Raw genomic sequence first — 9947 nt, 5'->3', positions numbered from 1 at the left:
AACAGTTAGGTCTTCATGACCTTAATCCACAAGATGGTCAAAATGCTTCCCCAGCATTCTTGACATAAAACAGTCATTTACAAACAGTCACAAAATACAGTTTCTAAATCGAACTCTCGTCTTTCCACATTATACCTCCTTAGTCCACATTACTTATTCCACATTCCATTCAATGTGTACTCATTCTCATCCATTTCCTCATATCGACGACACATTAATTCACATACATATTCACATTCACATCCATACATCCACATCTACATGCATCCATTTTTACATCCTCATTTATACATCCACATCCCATATCCACATTCATACATACACATCCATATCCACATCCATACATCCACATCCACATCCACATTCACATCCATACATCCACATCTACATGCTTACCTCCATTTTCACATCCTCATTTATACATCCATACATCCACATCTACATGCTTACCTCCATTTTCATATCTTCATTTATACATCCTAGATTATTATTTTAACATAAAAGTGTTACTTTTATCATAATTAGATTTCATGCATAGAGGTATGCATAAAAGATTATTATTTTAATGTAAAAGTGTTACTTTTAGCATAATTGAATTTTATGCATAGATGTATGCATAAAAGATGATTATTTTATTATAAAAGTGTTACTTTTATCATAATTAGAATTCATGCATAGAGGTATGCATAAAAGATTATTATTTTATTATAAAAGTGTTACTTTTATCATATTTGAATTTCATGCATAGAGGTATGCATAAAAGATTATTATTTTAACATAAAAGTATTACTTTTATCATATTTGAATTTCATGCAGAGGTATGCATAAAAGATGATTATTTTATTATAAAAGTTTTACTTTTATCATATTTGAATTTCATGCATAGAGGTATGCATAAAATCCATTTATGATGAAAAATCACGCTTTTAGTATAAAAAGAATATCTTTTATGCATACCTCTATGCATGAAATCCAATATGATAAAAGTAACACTTTTACAATAAAATAATCAACTTTTATGCATACCTCTATGCATGAAATTCAATATGATAAAAGTCACGCTTTTATAATAAAATAATCAACTTTTATGCATACCTCTATGCATGAAATTCAATTATGATAAAAGTCACACTTTTATAATAAAATAATCAACTTTTATGCATACCTCTATGCATGAATTTCAAATATGATAAAAGTAACACTTTTATAATAAAATAATCATCTTTTATGCATACCTCTATGCATGAAATTCAAATATGATAAAAGTAACACTTTTATAATAAAATAATCATCTTTTATGCATACCTCTGCATGATATTCAAATATGATAAAAGTAATACTTTTATGTTAAAATAATAATCTTTTATGCATACCTCTATGCATGAAATTCAAATATGATAAAATTAACACTTTTATAATAAAATAATAATCTTTTATGCATACCTCTATGCATGAATTCTAATTATGATAAAAGTAACACTTTTATAATAAAATAATCATCTTTTATGCATACATCTATGCATGAAATTCAATTATGCTAAAAGTAACACTTTTACATTAAAATAATAATCTTTTATGCATACCTCTATGCATGAAATCTAATTATGATAAAAGTAACACTTTTATGTTAAAATAATAATCTATTATGCATACCTCTATGCATGAAAATCAATTATGCATAATATCAAAATCAATTTCTCTATGATTACAATGAATATCTTCAATTAATCTAGGATGACAATTCCTAAAATATGGTAGGAAGTCCTCTTTTTATGCTTTGAATGAAATTATTTTATGCGTAATTTTTATAAAATTTTTGCCATAGCTCCGCTACTATGACTGATAAATCTCAATTTTTTCTAAGAGATAAAGCTTATCATTAAGAAAATAATTAGAATGGTCTCTAATTGGATCATCAATCCATAATGGATTGAATCATCAATATACATAAAATAAAAGCATAGAAAAAAGCCATTAATTTGGCCTCAAGCATAGCTTAATCTTGGATTAACAAAAAGCTTTATGAAAAGCTTCATTTGGATTGAGAATGGGTCATGAGTATGACCATTTCTTGAGTGAGAGAGAGAAATTACATAAAAACCATTAGAATTAAGCATAAATGGAAATTTATGTAATTCTTAACTATTATTAATCAATTAACTTCAATAGCATTCATCAAATTATGTAACTTTTCACTAACATTCATCAATTAACTTCAATAGCATTCAAAAATCATTCCAATTAAGCTTCTCAAGCTTGAGAGGGGTTGAGAAGAGAGAAGCATTGAGAAATTATAGAAAAGATCAAAATTCACCATTTACCTTACAAATTGCTTGATTCTTTGTTCACGGTAGAGGCCCCCAACCAATCAAATGGTTAAGTATGTTGATGGAGCCACCAATGGGGATTGAAGAAAGAGGGAAGTTCCAATTTCTTCAATTTGGAGAGAATTTTAGAGAATAGTAGAAACTAGCATTATTTTAGCATAACTCTAGTATAGTAAAATTCTTCTATTTTTTTTCAAAGGACTCATGTTCTATTGATAGGAGAGTGAAGCTCTAACCAAAGCTAACTGAATTCTAGAATTTTCCAATTTCAGTTTGGTTGAATTTGGACTAGATTTGGACCTAGTTTGGTTACTTTTTGATTCGGTTTGGTTCTATTTTGATTTGGTTTGGTTCAAGAGAGAGGAGAGATAAAAATATCACATTATTTTTGAGTTTAAAACTCATTCAAGCATGTGAAATATGTGCCTCCTTTAAATAATTCCCCTTCCTTACATATGTGTCAAAATGGAATCATTATACCTAAAATATCTCATATTTTTAATATTGCTCATAGTTTTTTACTAATAAACCTTGTACATTTTCAACTCTTCATCTTATGTGAGCATTTACTCATTTTTGGATACTCAATTTATCTCATTTTTTTGATATTACTCATAGTTTTTTACTAATAAACCTTGTACATATTCAACTCTTCATCTTATGTGAGCATTTACTCATTTTTGGATACTCAATTTATCTCATTTTTTTGATATTACTCATAGTTTTTTACTAATAAACCTTGTACATATTCAACTCTTCATCTTATGTGAGCATTTACTCATTTTTGGATACTCAATTTATCTCATTTTTTTGATATTACTCATAGTTTTTTACTAATAAACCTTGTACATATTCAACTCTTCATCTTATGTGAGCATTTACTCATTTTTGGGTATCTTCTTTTACAAATTGGATTTATCTCCTCCCTACACATGGATTGATGCTATTGGCCCATAGGAACCTTAATCCAAATTTTTTTGAAAATCTAGACCCTTAGGCTAAGGTCCTTCATATCCATTTTCAATTAATTCTAATTGCACATTGAAAAGTTCTTTTTGAATTTCTGTTTCAGGGGAACTTATTTTAATAAGATGAGTTATTTTTTTATCCAAAAATATTCATAATCTAAATATTCTCTCTCTAGAATATTTTCTCTCTCTATGCCAAAATAGGCAGAGACAAGATCTCTTATATTTCAGAAAAGGGAATTGATTACAGGGGAATATGCTGGACATTTTGAGAGGCTGGGGAGGAATCTTACAATCCCGCCCCTATCCGTCACATCATAGCAGATCACTCTCTCCACCTCTCTCATCTCCTCCTCTTCCGAACTGTCTCCTCTAACTCTTCTCCCTCTATCTCCTCTCTCACCGTGTGCCCTACTACCTCCCCCACCAAAGCACCCGCCGCATCCTCCACTCCCACTCTTCCTACTGCTGCGGGTGGAGTCACGACTGGGGGATTGTCTACGTGACGGTGGCTGTGAGCCCTGACGTGATGGTGGCTCTGAGGGAGTACGTGATGGTGGCTGTGAGCCCTGACAGGACGGTGCTTGGGAGGGTGTGCGGTAATGTGTCTGGTATGAGGTATGTCTCCTCGGTGGACGTGGAAGAGGAGAAGCTGCATGCTATCTCGTTGGACTCGTAGGCATAGACGGCAGTGGAGTGCCCTAGATACTCGCGGTAGGGGTATAGACACCAGGCATGGAAGGAGGGGGATGGGCATACATGTACTCTGTAAGCTCAATTGGACCAGGATGGCGCCCAAAATGATTTAGCATCTCCATCAGCCAATTGCTGTACGTAAATGGATCGGATGAAGAACCTGGAATATCCATAAAGAATCTGCAAAAATAAAAGTATATACATGATTGCATCAAAGCACAAATGCAAGCTAGGCGCACATATGATTTTCCACCATCAAACTGACATCACTATCTAGAGAATTCACATCTTCAACAACACTCAGAACTATAGAGTTATCCTCCTACAACTCTTCAAAAACTACATCACTATCACCACAACATCCATCTTGTGTATCAAGAAGGATGCATTCATGAAGCATGCTGTGGTAAAAGACATGCAATTTAGAGCTCAAGGAGCTCACAATAGCCATATTTATGGCCACACTTGGAAACCTCAACTTGGAGTTGTGAAGAGGAAAATAAATGGCAACAAGAGCAAGCAAGCTCACAGCAGATTGAACAAAAAGAAGCAAAGAGAAGGAGATGTGCCATGTGCTTGGGTGCTGTAGCAGCCAAGGAGAAGGAGGCAGGTGAGGCAACAACATAACAGCATTTCTGGCTATAAGAAGAAGGAAGCGACAGTAACGCGTGTATACCCCCATCCAGAAACGCGTGTATACACCCGTCCAAAAACGCATGTATATGCACGTGAACAGTCTGTGCAGACAGGATACACGCAGATATACACGTGTTTCTACACGCGACCTGTGAATTTTTTTTTTGAAAACGACCGACCTCCGACAATGTGTCCTTATAAAAGGTCCACTGTCGCCCCTGTCAAAATCGTTCACCAGATGGCAACCAGAGAAGGAAAAGGACGGAGACAAACCCATAAAGGAAAGAGACAATAGCATAAACAAATCTGAAGAAAGAGACAAGGCAAAGGACAAACTGACTCACCTCTGAAAAAGTGAGTCCTCTTTTTGGTCGGTTTCCTTCACCCGTGTGTGCTCCTTGTCTGCTCCTTGCACTTAGGTTTAGTGCTCAGTTGGAAGAGGCGAAAACGAAAGAGAGCAGATATGTTAGTTCAAAATGTTTATTTGGGGAAGGCGGATTATTTTTAGTTTAAACAAGTCGTCGCGTGTAGAAACGCGTGTATTTTCGCGTTTATGATAAATCAGCCGCGTTTATACACGCGATTTTTAGGATCTAGCCGCGTTTATACACGCGATTCTCAGGACGTAGCCGCGTTGATACACGCGATTTTCAGGAAGTAGCCGCGTTAATACATGCGATTGTTAGGATATAGCCGCGTTATTACACGCGATTTTTAGGATGTAGCCGCGTTAAAACACGCGATTTTTAGGATATAGCCACGTTATTACACGCGATTTTTAGGATGTAGCCGCGTTAAAACACGCGATTTTTATACTTTCATTAAAAACAGATTATGATTTTGTGTTTTCTGGTTTGTACATAGGATGTCATCAACCTCATCAAGCAGTTCGGTGAAGATGAGACAATGCTCATCGTAATCGCGATGTGTGGTTGGGACAAAGGATCAAGTGTATGTGTAATCGATGTCAAGGATGCATTGTACGAGCACGTCGAATTACCTTGAATCACATCTCCATGTATGGAGATGGGAATCAAACAGGTTTAGAGGTGAGTAGATGTAAATTGATAGTATTCAAATGACTCATGGTATCCAAATTAAATTAATGGAGTTGTAATATATAAACTCTAATTGAAGCAGGATGCAGTACCACACCCTAACATGGTGCCCTACGCGCGGCGAGAGCACGCAAAGCGTTGACGAGATGATGTTGGAGCTTCGGGATCTATTGTTAGAGATGAGTGGGAAATGGATGACAATAGCCCTGCACCCCACGAAGTTGTGGAAGAGGAAGTGTTTGATGATATGGTGCGGAATCTTTTTAAGGATGATCCCAAAGGTATGGACGACGATGATATGGAACAAGAGCATCTTTACAAGGCTTCATCGACACCGATTTTTGAAGGGTGCACATTCTCTATTTTACGTGCTTCACTTGAACTACTCAATATACAAACAGTTTATGGATGGAGCAATGCAAGTCTTAACGCATTATTGAAGTAAGCATTCAAACTTGTGAATTTGAATTAGTGGTTTAAGGTTTAGGATTTAGGACTAATTGATGATATTGGATGCAGGCTATTATCAAACATGCTTCCAAAGGGAAATAGACTACCCACTTCAAGAGACATAGGGAGGCGCTATGTGACATCTCTTGGAGGATTGGATTATGATCGCAGACATGCATGCGTCAATGATTGCTATGTGTTTTCCAAGTCTTGTACGTTGAAATTAAATTTTGTAATGCCATAAACCATACATACATGTGCTCTTATGTGCGCAGTTCATACTACCTACTAGCATGACCATTGTGCAAATAAGAGTTTGAAAAAATGTATTTATAAGATGGGCGAGCTTGTGAGGTATGTAAAACCCATGTCAGATCACCCTTCATTATACCTTGTAATCCTACCATTGAGGATGATGGTGATGTTGATGAGGATGATCAGGACATCGATACCATTATCAATGGACAGAATATCGATAGTGGAATAAATTTAATCGTAGCCTTACAAATTGATCAAATAGATATTGATGTTGATCGTTTGGCAAGGATGAATCTTATTGAAGATGAGATCGAACCCTAACCAATCCGTCACTGTATCGTTCTAAATTGATGACATTTCTATTGTATGTGTTGTCTTTTAATTATCATCTCATGATTTATTTTTGAATATATTTCATTGTTGTAAATACATGTAGTGGGATTGTGTAATGATATATACTGTAATGTACTATGAGATGGTTTAAAGAAAATAGTTTTTAATTTTGTAAAGGAATTTAGTTTTTCTTAATAAAGCGTGTATTGATGTGTGTATTGATGGTGTATTAATGCGTGTATATAAACGCGCTTATACACGCGCTGGTAAATGCAAATATACACGCGAATTTAAATGCCAAAATACACGCGCCCGATACTATTCAAATACATGTGCGACCATACACGCGTCCGATACTATTCAAATACATGCACGACCATACACGCGCCCGTAATTTATCGCGTGTATGAAACGCGTGTATGGCAACATTGTCTTGTAGTGATCTCTGACATATGCTCCAAAGCATGTACCAACAGGTCAAGCATAGACCATAGGTATAACCAATGTCACAAAAGCATACCACAGTAGACCAAAGTCGATCAAAGGCCACTCGATACGGAGCTCAATCAAAGCTCAATAGGCATTCCGGAACCATCCAAGACATTTGCCAACCTCCATTTGCATCCAAATAGTCATAGGCATCACCGAGGAGGCACCCGAGACCAATAGAGGCAATAGATAAAGTGAGTTAAATAGCTTCAGCCCTGGTGTATTACAATAGTAAAATCACTGCTAAACTGAGCATAAACAGGGCCAAAATCAGCACCAAATCAATGGCATATCATATGCATAGCTTCCCATAACATCCGGGCATCATTCGGGTAGGTATGAGCATCCAATGTCAGTGCCAACCAAGCATTAGCATCAAATGTCAATGTAGCACTACCTGTAAATGATTGGGGACTGTTATGACAGTCCTGTTATGACAGTCTTGGACTGAAGTCCAAACCCTTCAATGTCAATTCCCAAGCTCAAGGAGCAATGTCAGGCCTCAAAGGAGTGTTGCCAATGAGGATGAAGACCACAAATGAGTTGCCAAGCATGAAGAGGAGCTGGAGTTGAATGCCAATGCTGAAACAGGCCTATGGATGGATCACGACTACGCCTGACTGTCTCGGAGGGCTGGGGGGCTGCTCCAAGGCCACAGGAAGGTGGGGAGGGTAGTCAAGTACCCGCACAAGCTGTCTCTTGAAGACCAAAGTCAATGGAAGAGTGTATGCTTCAATGGAAGCAAAGAGCAATGGACTGCCCTGCTTCAAAACCCTGTGGATTGAAGTAAAAGAGTGGAATGAGAGTTCCAATACCTGTAGATGAATGCCCTGAGGTTGCCCAAGAAGGCCCAATGCATGCGCGAGAAGGATGAGACCGACCGGAAGCTCGAAGGTATGGCTATGGCTGCCACAAGAGTGAAGACCAATGGTGTAGGGATTCGAATGCATGCTGAAGGAGTGCCCGACCACACTCAAGGCCTCGAAGAGCCAAGCTCTGATACCACTTGAAAGGCAAGAAGGATCGAACAAGAGAGCACGGAGGTGACAGCTATGGCGGGATGGAGTGCCCGACCACACTCAAGGCCTCGAAGAGCCAAGCTCTGATACCACTTGAAAGGCAAGAAGGATCGAACAAGAGAGCACGGAGGTGACAGCTATGGCGGGATGGAGCAAGAGCAAGAGAGAGAGAGAGACACAAAATGTGGGAACTCCAACAGTCACAATGTGTGACCGGCCTTCCCTTTATTCAAATGTCACTAAAAGATTATAGAATGAAGTGATAGTGATGGGTGCCCGCCGGCCGCCTCCAGTGTGCAGGTGGGTGCTGTCAGTGTAGTAATACACGGGCGGCTAGGCGGAGGTGCCTTTACCCCCAACAACTTGTAGTTGTGAGACATACAAAATTGGCATGTAAGAATCAAAAGTTTTTAGACATTTTTCTAGGCTATCGGAGTGCTCAGGTATGTCATACTAATAAATTGATTCTTATCTAAGCATGCACAAATGATTCATTTATTGTAGTCCACATAAAGATACCCTTGACCATTGCATTGTGGCAAAAAGTTGGAAGAGAAACATCATGCATCCTTATGCCTCTCCATAATTATATGAGCTTATCAATCAAGGGCTCAAGGTATACATCCATATTCTTTACCTTGTGCTTCTCGGGCACAAGAAGTGCAAGCATCACGTGACCCTAGAGAGATGGAAAACTCTCTCTCTTGTAGATGGAGTAGTATGATCCACGTGTAGCTCAATCCAATGGGATTTGCATCCCTTTCGGAGCTAGGGATTCAACCCGTACCGGTGCACAAAAGCTTATCCACAAAGAGAGAATGCTTATGGTTACCATCACATGACACTAGACTAAGCACACACATAAGCTCAACTTGTCCTCATTCCTACACACCCATTCATTCACAAATACAAGCAAGAGGAACACAATCACTATGCACTCAAGCAAAGAGAAAGACCTCACTCCACTCCTATCTTCCTACAAGCATGCACACACTCAAGCATCAAGCTTCCATGAAAGCTTCAAATCAGCCCACATACATAAAAATGAAATACTAAAAGCATGCATAAGAGTAAAATGATTAGAGAAGAGGATGAGAAAGACTCATAACATTGCTATTGATTCAATGAAGAGATTTATCTCATACAAAGATGTAGATGGGGTGAGAGAAGAGTCTTCACCTCTATGGAGAAGAGGGAGAGTAGCTCTCTCAAAGGAGCTCTTGCATGAACTTAGCCCAAAGTGTACCTAAGCTCTCAAATGAGCCACTTTTTATACAAAAACTCTAAAACTCCCAAAACTTCCCATGTGGGATTATTCTTAAGCCCACTCCCACACTCATCTACAACTTGGAACTCTTTACAAGAGCCCTAAATAAGAATGTCACTTGTTTTCCTGCTTGCATCTTTTTGTTGCATCCTTGCATTGATCTCCACTCGTCACACGGGAAACACTCCCCCCTTCCTATTTTGCGCACGTCGTCGAGCGCGGTAGAAGCAAAAGCTGCAAAAAACAGTGGATACAAGTAAAGCCTTTTATTGAAAAAAAACCAGTAATGACAATTTCACACGTGAGCATACAAGTGAAAGGCTGATTAGAGTTTTAAAGAGTGCTAAAAGAGGTGAGTAAAGACTAGTCAAAGAGAGACTAAGTGGTAGATAGTGCTATGCAAAGGCAAGTGTGCTTGCACACCACAGGTTATGACCGCAGTCTCA

This window comes from Cibotium barometz, chromosome 14 (assembly GCF_041138505.1).
Source record: "Cibotium barometz isolate CiBa-2024 chromosome 14, ASM4113850v1, whole genome shotgun sequence".
Classification (NCBI taxonomy): Eukaryota; Viridiplantae; Streptophyta; class Polypodiopsida; order Cyatheales; family Cibotiaceae; genus Cibotium; species Cibotium barometz.
This window is presented reverse-complemented; position numbering follows the sequence as displayed.